The 17,507-nt window shown below is 45.0% G+C and overlaps 1 protein-coding gene across 7 annotated transcripts in view; it reads left to right on the top strand.

Annotated features, from left to right (window-relative positions):
* The first annotated feature begins 348 nt into the window (after positions 1-348).
* The window catches only part of GPR174 (G protein-coupled receptor 174), a 42,258-nt gene continuing 25,099 nt past the window's right edge, over positions 349-17,507 (top strand). For 3 of the 7 annotated variants that reach the window (XM_020964584.2, XM_020964583.2, XM_020964580.2), the window contains exon 1: positions 349-687. The gene's annotated coding sequence lies outside the window, so the exon portion shown is untranslated. Of the gene's footprint in view, positions 688-8,941; positions 9,016-16,338; positions 16,460-17,507 lie in introns of all 7 variants that reach the window. The other 4 variants (XM_078147882.1, XM_020964582.2, XM_020964581.2 and 1 more) reach the window with 3 other exon arrangements.

Raw genomic sequence — 17,507 nt, 5'->3', positions numbered from 1 at the left:
CCCTTCTGTCAAATGGTGGGGGGAGGGGGGGGCTGGGCTAGATGAGGTCTCTTCCACCTCCAAAATTCTAGGTCCCGTCTTAGGGAACAAATTCTGCTGCTTTCCATCCTGAGAGAAGTGAAACCCAAAGCACCCAAGGGCTGCTGGGAGCTTGGCATACCCCTCTGCTGTCTCAGTGGAACATACCAAAATTTACCCAACCACAGTGCCCATCTCGAGAAACAAGGAGGCTGGGCGATACCACAAACCCCACACTAAATGTGACCACAAGTTTAAAAGACAATACACTTTGGCCTTATAAATAGAAAAGATAGTTGTCCGTTTCCCCCCCCCCCCAAAGTGTTAAGCTGTACGGCCTCATCCCATAGGTCCCAGGGTGCAGCCCAGCCTCATTAATCAGAGAGAGGGAGCTGCCCCCTGGGAAACGGAAATGCTCAATGTGCACTCAGTCTCTTGTAGATCTCACTCTGACATTTCCCTGCCATGTTTTATAACATGGTAGGAGGTTGAGAGCTGTGAGCTTTTTTTTTTTTTTTGGTGAAAGAAGGAAGACCCACAGTCCCTCTCAGCCTAGGGAGCCGGAATCGATGCACAGATCAGACTGTCGGGTTGGACTGGCTGTCAGATGAGCCCTTTGGGGAGTGGGAGGAAGACTTACTAGAGAAGAAAGCTGAGAAAAGTCACAAGGTAGGCACCTGATTTCTTTTCTGCCATACCATACGTTTCACTCAAGATGCCTCATCCATAGGGCCCTGTCCCCAGCTTGCTCCATCGGCTCCCTGGGGCATTTGAGGAATACCTTGAGCCTGGACTGGCCATGGGGATTATTTCCTCTGGATTTATCTTAATGGGGTGAGTCTGGTGTCTGGGTGACTGCTGAGGGGTAGGTGGGCCATTGGAGAGATGAGAATTTTATAGACTCTTGGGAGAGGGGGGCTCTTCTCTGACCTCTCTCCCAATGGGTCTCAAGCAATTGATGCTCATGAAACAGCCCTAATGGATTTTCCCCAGCAAAGCAGCTATGTGTGGTCTAACTGAGTATCACACACAGAGAGCTGATGCCTATCTAAGACAATTCTTGGTCCACAGTGCTGGATATAACTACAGATTTCTTCTCTTTGTCATCTACAGGGTAAATACAGTGCATAATCTACTTTCCCATCTATCCTCTTTTTCCCCCAGCTTTTTATCTATAGTAAAAAACTCTATTGGGCAAATTATATTGTCTAGGGACCCCGATCCACATGGCTACTGCTCCCTCACATACTACCCTATATACACTGGACACTTGGACTAGTAAAATTCATTGCTTTCGCCAAGGCTATCTGGAGAAATTCTGTTTCTAAAAGGGGGGGTGGTGTAAAGACTCAAACAAACCATTTTTTATAATGCGAGAGAGGGGAAATAAGACAGATTCCTGCTATTCTGTTCTTTGTAGATAAGCTTTATCTATTGGAAGAAATATTCGGCAGTGGCCAAAAAACAAAATCAACAGTGATTCCAAGGAATTGGGCTTCAGTTTGCAGCTTGCAAACACTTTAAACAGCCTTAATTTGTTTGGACCAAACAGAAGTGTTAGTTTACTAGTTTTCTTGAGAGAATTATCTGTGAAAATTCCCTTTAATTTGAAACCAAATGAGTCAAGCTGGAAGGGATGGGGGGCTGAGAACCACACAAAATAGGAGAAAGTGGAGGGGAGATTTCTCCTCACTTGGAGGAGACAGTGCTGCACCTCCCCCCCCCCCAAGAGCGCTCCCATGCTTCCCAGCTCCACTGTCAACTGGGCCTGAGAAGGAGAAAATAGCAAACCTTCATAAATGTGAGTTGTTGCTGCTGGTGTTATTCTATTCAATTAGCAGGGCTGAGTAGTTAGTGAGCCAAAAGGTAGCCACAAGAATTCCCTGGTGCATGGGTAAAAGACATGTGGCAGGTAGATCGGCATTCAGCCAGGGGCTCCCCAGCCCCAGGGTGTATAGTACCAATCAACCAACATCCTAATTATAAAAATCAACCCTCCGAGACAAAAGGATACAAGTGGCCAAGGGATGCTGAATTGTTCTGCCAATTGGCTTTGAAAAGCCTCCACTCCAAGGGACCCGGGCTCTAATCCCAGCTCTATAACTTCCAGCTCTCTGACCTGGAGTAAGTTCTTTCCCCAGCCTAGGACTCAGTTTCCTCAACTGTCAAAGGAAGGTATTGAGATAGATGACTTAATGAGGTCCCTCCAGCTCTCAATCCTATGAAAACCTTGGAAATGGAAGAATCAGCGACTTCCTTCTGTTGGGACCACTGGCCTCTGGTGTTATATACTGCCAAAGGGCATAGCCAGGCAATGGGTCATCCAACCTGTTCCATAATATGGAACAAATGAAATTCCTGCTGAAAAACTAAAAGTAATGAACAAATTAGACTCACCTCTCATTTACAGGAAAAGAAAGTGAAGCAGAGAGAGGTTAAGTGACCCGCCTAGGGTCACACAGCCATTAAGTGTCTGAGGCTAGATTTTAAACACACTATACCACGCTGCCTGTCCACAGGGTCATGTTGTTTGGGTGTCTGGAAAGTGTGCTCAGCTCTAGGAAGAGAATTCTCCTCATGCCAATGGTTGACCTAAGGGTCACAATAGGTGTCCTGGTGTCTGATAAGTCAGGAAATGACTCCCAGGGCTTTCTGAGCATCAGGCTGGAGATAAAGGCCCAAAGGCCAGGAGCAATTTCCTATCGTTTGGGTTACAGTAACCACTTCTGCTTGAATGACAGAATACTTTTATAGCCATTATTTCATTTCTTCCTCACTATGGCCCTTTAGATTTGACATCTAGAAAAGCTGAGGCCCAAGGAAATTGGGTGACATGGCTCAAGTGAGTTACTGGGGAGAGCCAGGGCTAAAACCCCTTCATCCAGGGTACTTACCACTACGCCAATGCTGCCCACCAAGGCAAGCAGGAAAAATGGTATAGGGGCAAGACAGTCTGGCTCCAAATGCTTGCTACCCATGTGACCTTGGGCAAGTGATTTCTCTGCCCTCAGTTTCATCATGTAGACTATTAGGGTATTAGACTAGACAATCTCTATGCTTTCTTTCAGTTCTCCATCTTTGATTTTCAGATGATATTCATCGAGAAAAGTGAAAGGAGTTCATTGCAAAAACCCCTCAGTGGCCTCTTCAAACAGGGAGTTCTCCCCATAGTCCAGCCAATGTGGCCATCCCTCAGTCCTGTTCATTCATTCATTCATTCACTCATTCATCCATCTGTGCATTTATTCTTTCATCTGTTCATTCAGCAAGCATATATTAGGTATTGTGGTAGGCCAGACACTGTGCAGGTATTGGGGATGCAGAGTGAAAAAGAAAATGGTGCTTGCCTGCAATGGGTTTACGTTCCTTTGGGTAGAAAGTAGGAATGGATATATAGATAATACCAAATATGGACAGAGTAAAAACAGAGTCATTCGGGGAAGGAGGGCACAAAGGAACGAGGAAAGTCCTGAAGTGAGAGGAGACCCGTCCACGAGCTGGACCTTGAAGAAATGTGCTCAGGGGCAGGAAGGAATACAGGGGGCAATCTAGGTAATCGAGGCTGAAATTCTGGCCCTGCCACTTACTATCTGTGTGAGCTTGGGCAGGTTATTTGACCTCCGTGGGCCTCAGTTTCCTCATCTGCTGTTCCTTCAAAGACATCTTCTGATGTCCAAAGTGGCTATCTCTTCCTTCCAATGTCTACTGCCATGGCAGAAGTGGCCTTTCAAAGGTCCTACCAGCAAAGGACTTGCCCTGGCAGGTCCCACCAAACACCAGAGGCCTGGCCACTAGGGGATGAATTTTCATCCATGATTGCTCATAAAACCAGGTCTGGCAATGTGGAGGGGCCGCTATCTGTGTCAGAGGAGGGAGCGCCCACACAGATGGAACCACACATGCTGAGGGGGAGGAGGTGGCAAGTAGCTCATAATCAAGTGAGCAAAGATTAGGAGGAAGGAGGATTGTTTCCTCTGCTTGATTCTATATTTATTTCAACTGAGGGGGCAGCTCTATCTCCTGACCAGGGCAGACATCCTCTTCCCAAGTCTGGTTGGTTCTGAGCTGCCTGACTCACCCACTTATCTTTGATGACTTCAACCTTGGTTTATTCATCTGATAAATGGAGAGCTTTATGCATCCTGTGATGGGTCCCCAGTCTCTAGGAGCCCCCATGGGTTTGGCTTTGGGAAATAGAGCCTGATTTGGGTGCCACTCAGGGCCTCTGGCTGGCGTATGGTCATAGACTACAAAAGGACCTAAGAGTTCATCCAGTCCAACCTTGGCATTTTATAGATGAAGAGATGAATTGACTTACCCAGGGTCATTCAGATAATAAGTGGCAGGGTCAGGATGTGAACCCAGGGTTCTATAGTTTAGAAAGTTCTTTTGTACCCATCATCTCATTTGAGCCATATAATGATGTGGAAGCAGGATGGCAAATATTATCCCCTTTATTCTGAGAAGGAAATTGAGTCTTTGAGGAAGGAAAGTGACTTGCCCAAGGCCACACAGCTAGTTAGTGGTAGCACCAGGACTAAAGTCTAGGTCGGGGGTGGGGAACCTGCCACCGTGTGGCCTTCTAGGTCCTCGGGTGTGGCCTTTTGACCAAGTCCAAGTTTTACAGACCAAATCCTTTTATTAAGGGATTTGTTTTGTGAAGTTTGGATTCAGTCAAAGGGCCGCACTTGAGGACCTAGAGGGCCACATATGGCCTCGAGACCGAAGGTTCCCCACCCCTGGTCTAGGTCTTCCAACTCTATCACTTACTAGCTGTGTGACCTTGGGCAAGTCATTTCCCTTCATCTAAGACTGTTTCCTCCTCAGAAAAATAAGAAGACTGGACTAGATTTCTCCAAGGTCCCTTCCAGCAGTAACGTTGTGTATTCTAAGACCTCTTCTACTTCTTCTGTTCCCTGTTCTGAGGTCCCTCCCAACTCCAAATCCATGCTCCAGCATCCCTTTCAGCTCTGACATTCTCTGCCCTATGTCCCTCTCTAACCCTAGTACTTTGCAATCTATTTCTTGGCTTCTTAGATTTTCACATCAGCAGATAATGGAAAGCCAAACTGATTGCGTAAATGAGAGCTGGTAAGAAAATTCCTCCAAAATGTTGAAACATCTTTTTTTTTAATTAAAAAAAAATAAGATTCCTCTCTCTTCTTCCAGGAAGGCAAAAGCTATTGAGCCTAATGCACATTTGGCAACGGGACAGGCCTAGTGGATTAAGTTTAAGCATCAAGGAGCTGCCCTGGGCAGATTTGTAAACAACCCCTCCCCCTCCCAGTAAAGGGCACCGGAATTATCTTTAACACAATAGGGCAAGAAAACTGCTTAAAAATTTACTATCAAAATAAAAACCATCAGCCATGTAGAGCGAGCTTCCGGAAATGAGTTTGGGTTGACATTTGCCAAGCTGCTCCAAGGGTTAAGGGATTATCCAGTTCATTTGGTCATCGGAGAAAGAGGAATTGAGCAACCCAGCACCATTAAACACACCTTTGTCCTCACCAGGAGGTGGAAAAAGATATTGTCATTCTCTACAAAATATCAGAGGATGCTCAAAAATACCAGGTTACAAAGCTTCAAACAAATACTTTTAGTCAAGATATTTTTTGTTTCTTTGATACCAAAGATGTCACCCATTTGACACTGTAAGAACAGAAACCCTTGCTATGCTGATGACCTGTTCTTTGCCCTTCACTCTTCCCTCTCCTCTTCATGGGCCTATGATGACAATGATTCAATCTCGTGAGCATTTCTTAAATACGTGCTGCATGCAAAGCATTCACCTAGGTCCTGGGGCCTCAAAGACAAAATGTGAAAATAGCCCTTGACCTTGAGAAGCTTATATTCCATTAGAAATTCCTGAGTCTGGCATTTAAACCCCTCCACAATCTGGCTCCCACCTGTAATTTCATAGGATTTTTCTTCATGCACTCTCATTCCATTCAAACTGGCCATCACCACCTCTGTAGCTTTGCACAAGTCACTTCCTTTGTCTAGATTATACAGTATACCCTCTTCATTTTCCCCTTCTACAATCCCACTCTACCTTCAACATACAGCTCCCAGGGCTTCCTCCTACGTGATGTGACACCTTTTTCAAATATAGATACAGATATATAGATATGTGTGTGTTCAGTCATTTTCAGTCGCATCTGACTCTTCGCGACCCTTTTTGGGGTTTTCTTGGCAAAGATCCTGGAGTGGTTTGCCATTTCCTTTTCCAGCTCATTTTACAGATGAGAAAACTGAGGTAAGCAGGGTAAAGTGACTTGCCCAGGGTCACACAGCTAGTAAGTGTCTGGGGCTAAATTTGAACTAGGAAGATGAGTCTTCTAACTACAGGTACAGCACTCTATCCAGTGTACCACTTAGCTGCTAAAGATAGATATAGATATATGTGTGTGTGCATGTATATATATACATATATATATACATATACATATACATATATACATATATATGTATATATACATACATATATGTGTATGTATGTGTATATAGATATATGTGTGTGTATGTATATATGTGTATATATATATATATGTGTGTGTGTGTGTGTGTGTGTGTGTGTGTGTGTAATTCCCAGTGCTAAGCTCAGTGACTTGCACACAGCAGATACTTAATATATGCTTCCTGAATTGAATCAGATTTTATTGGGGGAGGGGGTATAGCATGTAAACAGACAAGTGTAGACACTGTCCTCTGAAGAGCCAGGAAAGCCCTAAATAACTAAGGTGATCAGGGAAGACTTCCTGTACATGAGCTGAGCCTTGAAGGAAACCAGGGATTCTAAGAGACAGACATGAGGAGGGAGTATGTTCTGGGTATGGGGCCCAAAGCTCAAGGTTCTGGTGGGCCTTGAATGTCATGCAAAGTAGTTTGAATTTTACTCAGTAGACAGTAAGAAGCTACTAAAAAGATTTTTAAAAAAACTTTTGAGAAGAGAACTGACATCAGAAGATGTATGTATAAGGGAATTGATTCTGGCAGCAATATAAAACCTGGATTGGATTGGGGAGAGAGAAGAGTCAGGTATTGAGATTTGGTGGGAAGGTATTGCAATCTTCCAGGCAAATGATAACAAAATCCTCTTCTAGGGTGATAGAGGGAATCACAAGGGGTAGACTGGAGAGACTTTAGAGGTGGGAGTGGTAGGAGCTGGTAAATGATTGAATATGAGAAGAAAGGGTCAATGATCACACTGGATTTTGGACACTGGAGAGTGGTAGAATGGTGTGCCACCGGGAGAAACACTGATATCTTAACAAAGAGCCAGTTTAAGAGAAATGATAAAGAGTCAGGTTTGGAACATGTTGAATGTGTAGAGGCAGAATGACTTCCAGGGAAAGATGTCCTGTAGGCAGTCCTGTCTTTGACACATGTGGCTGTTGTGACCCTGAGCAAGTCACCACCTCTCAGTGTTCTAGGCAATTGCAGAGAAGGTACCGACATTGGTAGAAGGAATCGCCTCACCTGGGAATTCTGTCTACCAGTGAGACCATAACCCCAGCCCTGATCTCTCTCCTAGTTTGCAGGGTTGGGGGCAGGGCAGTGGGGAGAGGTGTTCAAAGGTGATCATGTATGTAAAACTCTATGGAAATGTTTGCCATCAGGATTAGGACAAGGACAAGGTCCAGGAGTGGGGAGGGGCTGCTTGGAGCAGTCGTTCAGACTTCAAAAGACAGGAGGACTGGTTGGTATGGGGGACACAGCAAACTTTTTCCAATTCTAGGCTCAGGAACTTCAGGGTACAACTTGGAGAACATTTTGTGATCTGCAGAGAACAGTGCTGTTTCTCAGAATAAATAAAGTATGACCCAGGTCATACTGTACATAGGCTTTTAAGGTAATAAGTATCTGTACAGGAGAAATAATTGCATCTCATGTGGAGAAATATTTGTGTCCACTTATGTCTTTCCAAAAGGAACAGAAAAATAGTTCTGGGAACATTAAAACGGAAAATCTCTGTGACATGACCCCCATTTTTTATCTGGCCCAGTGATTTCACTGGGGCGGGGGATTCAATCAATCAATCAACAAACATTTATTAAGGGTCAGGCCCTGTGCCATTCTCAAAGACAAAAGTGAAGCAATTCCTGACATCACCAAGTTTCCGCTCTATTGGAGGAAGACGATATCGACATGTATCACTAACTACAAAAATCGAGTGCCTGGTCATTTGGAAGAGGAGGGCACTAGCAGCTGGGAGGCTCAAGAAAGCCTTCGGGATGGTGGGAGGCAGCACACGAGCTGAGTTTTGAAGAGACCTGGGGATTTGAAGAGGCAGAGATTAGGAAGGAGTATATTCCAGGCATGAAAGCCAGCCAGTATAAAGGCGTGGAGTCGGGAGATGGAGTATGCTGTGGAAGGAACAGTAAGAATGCCAGTTTGGTTGGACCAGAGAGTGTTCTGTGAAGGGGAGTGAGACTCAATAAAGCTGAGAAAGTAGGTATGAAACTCTCAGTAGGGAACTAGCCTCCACCAAATACAGGTCTGTAATTTGGCATCTTCCAATTTCCCAGAATTCCCTGGGAGCACTGACACAGGAAGTTAAACAGCTAGTATGTAGCACAAGGACTTAAACGTAGGTCTTCCTAAGTCTAATACACTAAGCTGCCTCGTGGAGCAAAAGCAGGGTTAATTACCCACGTTTCTAAGTTATTTCCTGGCTGTCATTTGCTCAAAAAAATGTAGCTGAAAGGGCAGGCAGCCAATATCTGAAGGCTATGAGCAGGCCTCCCCCCCACTCCCAATTCATGCAGTTCTACAGGTTGTCTGAATTCCCTGCTTAGGGGCACAATCAGAGTTCAGTTTTCCCTTCTGCTCACCCCCCAAAACACACACACGCACACACACAGACACACACACATACCCATGCACACACACATCCCTTTTTCACTTTTTCTTTTTACAGTGTATCTGAGACCTTGACGTATTAACCAGGATCAGATGCAGGGAGAAGGGGCCAGTCTAGCAGGAACCCCTAAGGTAACTGAAATTGACATGGAATATACCCTTAAACCCAAGAAAAATGGCCTTTTTCAGGGGGTCTAGGGACCTCAAGCCAAACATAGCCCCATAGGTGTGCAGATGTGCTGCCCTATCTCATTCTGAGTAGCCCTGGGAGGAGGTTGAGAAAAGTTTATTCTCCATCTGTAAAACATCAGGGTCCTTGTAATTTAACAGCCAACAGGACTTAATTCCTAAACTCAGAGCTTGATTTGGGAAGCCAGGTTTGATTTTTGGCAAAGTTTCTCTTTGCTCATTTGAAAAGATTTCTCAGGGCTTGGGATGGGAAGGGGCTTTTCTTTGCCCACCCGGTCTCTCTGGCACTGCTGGTGACCTTGTCTACTGACTCAGGTGCCAGTCTGGAAGCTGGGTGAAGCAGCTGGCAACGGCTGGAGGTATGAGCCACTGGCTGCTACCAGGGGACGTGGAGGAGAGGGCTAGAGGGCAGTAGATTACCACAGAAAAGATACAGAGAGGTGGTAGAAATACGGAAGGAAAGAGAATGAGCGTTTATATAGCCCAGTTGAGAAACTGAGGCAAACAGAGGTTAAGTGACTTGCTCAGGGTCACACAGCTAGTAAGAGTCTGAGGCTAGATTTTAACTGGGATCTTCCTGATTCAAGGCCTAGCACTCTACCCACTGTGCCACCTAGCTGCTCCAAATGAAATGGGTGGCATGGACCTTCAGAGAGATGGCTACTAGGGAGGGGCAAGGAAGCCCAGGCTATTGGCATGCTTCCGACGTCCCTTCCATTAAGCTCTCTAATTGTCTCTATTGTTGGTCGCTTTGGCCCAAAGTTCAGTCCATTCAATTATATAACATTGTATAGATCAATCAGCTGGGGGACAGAATGCTTCATAGGATCAACAAGTTAGAGGCCACCAAGGCCAATGCCCTCATTTTACAGATGAAGAAACAGAGACTCAGGGACAAAAAGAGACTTGTCCAAAATCCCACAGCTAGTTAGTAACAGACCTTCGATTCGAACCCATGCCCTCTGACTCCAAATTGGCTTCTTTTCCACTGTGCCATACTCCAGATACTTGTTTTGTGTTGTATACATTTCATCTCACTTTGGGAAATAAACTTACTGTTTTAGACTACTCTAACACATAACATATAATATGGTTTTCCCCCCAGTGCCTGGAACAACAGGCAGACTGCTGGACCCCTGGGGGCTGTGCTGGGCCAGGGGAATCAGACAATCATGCTGGGTTGGAAGGGAACTCAGAAGACATCCATCTCAACCTCTCCTTGAGCAGGAGCCCCCACTTGAACACTTCCAGCAAGTGGTCTTGCAGTCTCTACTTGGAGACCTCCAGCAAGATGGCAGCCCATTCCACTTTGGGACCAGGCCGATTGTTGGGAGGTATTCTTCTTACATTGAGCAGAAATCAGTCCCTCAGCTGCTAGCTATTCAGAGACAAGAATGGAACCATCCTTGTACTCAGGGAGCTTACGTTCTCAGAGGAGGTTCTACCAGTGTACAGAGAAGTAAACACAAGGCAATCAAAGTGGGGAGAGAGAGCACCATTAAACAGGATCAGTCCACAGGGATGGGTGAAGCCCTGCCCCCATATTCTCAGCTGCATTACCTTCCTCCACCTGCTCTGAATCTGTCTTGTAGATACATAGTTGTTCGCCTATCATCTCCCCCGTTAGAATGTAAGCTACTTGAGGACAAGGGCTGGTTTTGCTTCTTCTTTGTGTCCTCAGCACTTAGCACAGTGCCTGAACATAGGAAACACTTAATAAAAGCTTATTGACTGAATTATGAAACTGGCAGCTTAAACTACACAAGGAAATATGGAAAGACTTAGGTGAAGATATCTTGCTTGAAATCAACAGAAATAGATCTTCATACACACTGATGACCCATGAAATTAAGGAGGAGGAACCAGAAAGGAGACCAAACAGAACAAGTCTAATCTTTCTTCCATATGACAGCCCTCCTGAACACTTGAGGACAGCTAGCAGGTTCCCCTTGAATATTATTTTTCCTCCAGCCCAAATATCCCCAAGTCCTTTGACTGATCCTCATATGACACATAGGGCAGCTAGGTGGCGCTGCAGTAGATAAAGCAAGGGGCCTAGAGTCAGGAAGACCTGAGTTCAAATTCAGCCTCATACACTTACTAGCTGTGTGACCCTGGGCAAGTCACCCTGTTTGCCTCAGTTTCCTCATTTGTAAAATGAGCTGGAGAAGGAAACGTCAAACCACTCCAGTATCTTGGCCAAGAAAACCCCAAATGGGCTCACAAACAGTCAAACACGACTGAAAATGACTGAACAGCAGCAACATATGAACTCAAGTCTCTCACGAAGCTACATATTTTGTACTTCCCATAGGGAAAATTATTAGCTCAGTATAGAAAATAGGAAGAACAGAAGAAATAGAGAAAGAGAAAAGGAAAGAAGGAAAACAAGAAAAGAAAATGGGCCCAAAGTGATACAATTTCTAGTAGCATGGAAGGAGATGCAGACCCAGATCAACCCATTTGCTTATTTATTGTTCATTCCTTTGGTTCTGCCTTGCCAAAGGCCAAAGGACTTGGACAAGAGCTTGGCCTTTGTTTTCCATGTTTGTTTTTGTTGGTGGTGATTAAGTTTATTTAAATTTTTCAAAGAAATTGGTGACTAAAAATAGACTTGAAATATCAAGTATAGATTGAGCCTATTTCCCTCCAACAGACTTTATTAAGCATTTATTATGTTCCCAAGAAAGACAGAAGTAGTGTAAGACAAAGATGGCCACTGGTCTTGGAGAGTCCAGCGCAATGGAGAAAGTGCTATACTTGGAGGCAAGAGACCTAGGTTTGAATCCCAAGTCTGCCACTTACCTGCTGTGTGACTTGGCTAAACCCTTCAACCTCTCTGAGTTTCAGTTTCCTCATCTGTAAAATGGAAATGGTCATACTTGCACTACCAACCTCCGATGTGTATTGCAAAGTGCTTTGTAAGTTAAAAAGTGCTGGAGAAAGATTAATTGCTTGGGAAGAGAAAAGATTACATAACAAAGCCTTCTTGCCTTGTAGAGGTCATAGGATTTTAAAGTGACATCTAGGACGGACTTTAGAGATCATGTAGGCCAGTCCTCTCACTTTATGAAGGAAGAAACTGAAGCCCAGAGAGGAGAAGTAACTTGCAAAAGGTCACACAGCTGGTACAACCGGAAAAAGTTGGCTCCTTTTTTGCTAATCAAGTAGCTAATTTTTGAAAGTTGGAGTCTGGATGTTCCCAGATCCAGCCCTAGGATTTTGTCATTAACTATGGCAAATGAGAAGGTTTCACTTTAGAGAAGAAGCCGGACAAGATCAAAGGAAATCTTTCATTTCCAGAAGAAACAGCAGGAAGAAAGGATGAGAAAAAGGGTATAGAGACAAAAATAAATTTGTATAATTGCACAAATACAACTCATCGAAAGAGGATTGGGCTAAGGATTTAGAGTCATTCTTTTAGGCAAGTTTTCTGATATACATCCTTGCACTGTCCCACCTTGAGATTCTTAACCTGGGGGTTGGGAGTTAGACCTATAGGAAAAATGTGCTTTCCTTCATATACAAAAATAGAGAAGGAGGAGGATGAAGAAGAGGAAGAGGGAGGAAAAGGAACAAGGATGAGGAGGAGGAGATGAAGAAGAAGAAGAGAGAGAGGAAAAGGAACAGGGAGGAGGAGAAGAAGAAAAGGAGGGGGAAGAAGGAAAGTAAGAAGGAGAAAAAGGAACAGGAGGAGGAGGAGGAGAAAATAAGAAGAAGAAGCGAAAGAAAAGAAATAGGAAGGAAGAGGAACAGGGAGGAGGAGGAGGAAGAGAAGGAAGAAGAACAAGAACAACAAGAAGAGGAACAGAGAGGAGGAAAGGAAGAGAAGGAAGAAAGAGGGGAAGGAGAAGAAGAAAGAGGAGGAGGAGAGGAAGAAGAGCAACCAGGAGGAAGAGGAACAGGGAGAAGGTGGAGGAGGAAGAAGAAGAAGAAGAAGAAGAAGAAGAAGAAGAAGAAGAAGAAGAAGAAGAAGAGAAGAAGAAGAAGATAACCCTCCCAGAAGTATGGCAGAATCAGATTAAAATTAAATTGGGCAGTACCTAACAAAATTAATAAAAATACAGTGGAACATAGACAATGTTAGCATACGGTTTTCTAAGTCAATATGCAGCCTGCAGGGATCCTTACGTACAGATTAATGAGCCCTGTTTCTATTTGTTTGACACCACTGCTCTAGGAAGCTCTTTCAGACCTTGAGTTGCACAGCAGGGGCTGATCTGAATTGGTAGAGGGAATTTCCTCAGCTAGGAAGGGAGAAGAAGGGAATATGCATTTATTAAGCACCTACTTTGTGCTAGGTACTGTGCTAACCACTTTATGAATATCAACTCATTTGATTCCTGGAGCTCCCTACATTGATGAAAACACAGGTCCAGTAAACAATGACATCACCACAAAAATAATAGATATTTACATAGCATTTTAAAGTCTGCACAGCACTTTACCAACATTACCACAATTGAACTTCGCAAACCACAGGTGAAGATTTCTCTAAACCAAAGCAGCCCATTCCCAATGGGACACCCCTGGTCATTAGGGAATTTTTCCTTAGGCCAAATCAAAATCTACTTCCCAGTAATAGGGTCATTCCTTTAGAACTGTAAGTTTTCCAAAGTGCCTTCTTCCCGACAGCCTAAGTGCTAGGCAGGTGGTGTAAGAATTATTACATTATCCACGTTTTAGAGCTGGGGATTATCCATCCTTACGGCTCAGAAAGGTGAGCTGACTTGACCAGGGTCACAGAGTCAGTGAACATCCCAGCTGGGGCTCAGGGCCAGGTCTCCTGACTTCAAATCTAACACTCTTTCCTCTGTTCTGCCTTGAGGAGTTAGAGGGGGTGGGAGAACACAGCGGGTGTGCCTCTGTGCAAATTCCCAATCTTTTGCACGCTGGGCTTTATCCATTTAAAAGCACCCCAGAGAGTTCCGTTGCATCTGTTGAACTAAATTCATCTGTCTTTTACCTGTTATTCTAAACCAAATTATAGTGTAAAACTCATGGGAAGCAACTGCTGCTCTTGCTCTCTCTCTCTCTGCTCTCTCTCTCTCTCTCTCTCTCTCTCTCTCTCTCTCTCTCTCTCTCTCTCTCCCTCTTTTTTTTTTTCTTTTAGCTGAAAGGTTTCTTTCAGCACACAGGGACAGCACACTTGGCAAGGCTTATGGTGGGGGATGCCAGGGAGGGACCAAATGGTTAAAAGGTTTGCAGCTGGAGGAGCAAGGAGGATCATGGGAGCATGGTTAATCCATATGCAGGAGAATTGAGAGCCAAGTGCTGTTTATGGTCTTTATGGTCTTGAATTTTCCAAATAGCACATTGAGGGGCCCCGTGTTGTTCCGGATTAGAGCTGGACTTTTGCCCTCACCCTGGTAGCCCAAGCCCTTCTACAGAGCTGAATAGTTCCTATACAAGGAACACTTGGCATTTTCCAGTTTGAGTGTTTTCCCCACAATCTAGCATGATCAAATGCTTCTTCAATACTCCAAGCTCCTCAAAGACAAGGGCTGTTTCATTTCTGCCTCTGTGTCCCCAGTGCCCAGCCTGGTGCCTGGCACATAGCAGGTACTTAATAAGGGCTTGTTGGATTGGATTGGGTTGCATCTACAAGCTCAGTGATTGATATGAGTATGTGCTTCTAAGGATACAGATCACAATCAACCCAACCCTTTGCATCTTGGGTGACTTTTGTCCATATCCTCATATAAGTCCTATGTAGGAGGTTCACCCAACCTTCTGGAGGACTGCCTCTGAGTCTTTTACCACTCTGTGGGTCAATACTGTTATAGCTCAGTTCCTCTATTGGTATGTCCAGACATTGGCCATTGGGGAAGGGAAGGGAAGAGGAACAAGAATTTATATAGTACCTACTACGTGCTAAGAAATGTACAAATATCTCATTTGATTCTTATAACCTTTGGAGGCAGATGCTATTATTATCCCCATTTGACAGTGAGGAAACTGAGACAATTAGAGGCTAAGTGACTTGCCCAGAGTCACAAAGCATATAAGTGTGAATTCCTGATGCCAATCCCAGGTCCACTCCCTATCCCTATAGACATAAACATATTTGGCCTAGACTTGGGTTTTCTTCAATGAACATGGAACCTAGTATGGAAATTCCCTTCGCTGATGCAGTAACTTGCAGTCTTAGGCAGAGGTGTCAAATGCATGACCACAGACCACATAAGAACCTACATCACTCACAAGTTCAGTATGGACCAGATTAAAATGTAATTGGGAAATAGTGAACAAAATAAATGCAAATTCAATAAAACAAATATAACATCACATTTTAAAAAAAATTTGTGTGTGTGTGTGTGTTTTGACTAGGCAATGGGGTTAAGTGACTTGCCCGGGGTCACACAGCTAGTAAGTGTTATGTGTCTGAGGCCAGATTTGAACTCAGGTCGTCCTGAATCCAGGGCCAGTGCTCTATCCACCGCGCCATCTAGCTGCCCCCATAACATCACATTTTAAGACTAAGTTCATCTTGTGCCCCATGGGGATCCTTCTCAGGTTAATGGCCCCCGTTTATATTTGAACTGGAAACCACTGGTCTTAGAGAATTGCCTGGGACAGTGGTACATGATGTGACTTTCTCAGGGTCACACACCCAGTAGATGTCAGAGACAGGCCTTGAACCCAGGTCTCCTCACCCCCAGGCCACGCTTTCCTTTATGCCTTAGACTCTGCCCAGAACTAGGGACAAGGTGAGTCAGAAGATTGAAGAGTAACGTACTTCTCTGAGGGCCTGGCATTTCATCAGTGTGGGTTCAGTGTGGGTACTGCCTCCCTTGGCACATATCATACCCTCCTGATGCCTTAGTAGATTATTTTCATAAATTGCTGGGGTGGGGGGGGAAGGAATGACCTCCTGGTGTTGAGCCTCTTTGAGTATAACAAGGCTGGCTCCTGGCATGTTGCTAGAACCTTCTAGAAACCTTTCCAGTTTGGTTGAAGCTACCAGAATTTATGCTTCCCGGCCACGTCCTTCAAGAATGTATCTTGAAGGAGGAGGCAGATCTCCTCTCCATTACCATGAGGCATCAGGGGAGGAGTTTAGTGGAGGTAGAGATTCACTTACTCTGTTAAAAAATGGATTGGGTGCCCAAAACCAGAGCCTAGAATTCGCTGTGCTGCCAGGCTGCCATCTCCAGCATCCAAACAAGAGGTAAGCCATTTTAATAGAACCATCTAAGCCAGCTAGCTGGGTTTCTTTGGTGTTTATCCAACAGCAAAGATGAATTAATCCTTGACCCCATTCAGGCACTGAACTCCGGCCCTGTGAAGTCTGTTCCGGATTGTGCCCACTGATCTGCTCTGCTTGGGTGGCATCTGGCCAGTCCTGGCTCTAGCCTCACACAAGGAAAGAAGAAATAAGCACTAGGTCAGTTTCCACCTTCCCCACCTAGCCTTCCACTTCTAACCAGAATTCAAATCCCAAAATTTCCAAGCTGGAAAAGGACTTCAAAGTCCCTCTCTCTGATCCAGGCAGTCCTCAAACAGGACTTGCCCCATACTGTTCTGAGCAAGTGGTCAGTGGCTGCATGGAGAGCTCACTACCTCCTGAGGCTGCCCATTCAACTTTTGGACAGCTCCGTTGGGAAGCCTTTTTCTTACCACAAGGCTTAATTTGCCTCTTGTCAATTTCTCCCCATTGTCCCTAGTTCTGACCCTAGTCCTGCCAAGTAGGCCTTGGCTAATTCCTCTTCTGTAGCACTTCAAGTACTAGAAGGCAGCTATCATGTCCACCCCAAGTCTTCTTTTCTCTGGTCTTAGCATTCCTGGTTCTTTCACTTGATGTATAACCTTCCACAAGTCACTTAACATTTCTGAGGCTCAGTTTCCTAATCTGTAAAAGAAAGGGGTTGAGATATATGGTCTCTGAGGGTGCCTTCCAGCTCTTGATCTATCATTTTATGTGCAACCTCGGGCAAGTGACCACCACCCTGGATCTCAGTTTCCTCATCTGTAAAAGGAGGGTGTTGAGATAGATGGCCTTTGAGATGCTTTCTAGCTCCTCATGTGGGATAGTCTCCAGGCCTCTCACTATCCTGGTCACCCTTCCCTGGGTGGCCTCAAGTTTGTCAATGGCTTTCCTAAAATGTGTGGCCTAAAACTGACCACATTTGGCCAGATGTGGCCAGACCAGGATGGCCCCTCCTGGGTAAACAGTCAAAGACATCCGGCTTCTCCAGACCTGGCTTCATATTTGCTCAGTGGCTTGGGGGGCCTCTTTTACCCCCTTTGCTGGACACTTCTCTTAGGGGCAGCAGACGTTAGAAAAGAGCTTTTGTCTAGCTTGCCCCCCCCAAGGGTTTTCTGCACATCCACTTAGCAAGCACCTGCTATGTACCCATTCCTGGGCCATGTGCTGGGGAATTCAAGACAGAGAGGAGCTTGTGTTTTGCCAGATAGACTTGGCCCAGTTGAGT

The sequence above is a fragment of the Phascolarctos cinereus genome, unplaced genomic scaffold (assembly GCF_003287225.1).
Source record: "Phascolarctos cinereus isolate Bilbo 61053 unplaced genomic scaffold, phaCin_HiC Scaffold_8;HRSCAF=390, whole genome shotgun sequence".
Classification (NCBI taxonomy): domain Eukaryota; kingdom Metazoa; phylum Chordata; class Mammalia; order Diprotodontia; family Phascolarctidae; genus Phascolarctos; species Phascolarctos cinereus.
Note: the sequence above shows the minus strand (reverse complement) of the source record. Positions and strands in the feature narration are given on the sequence as shown.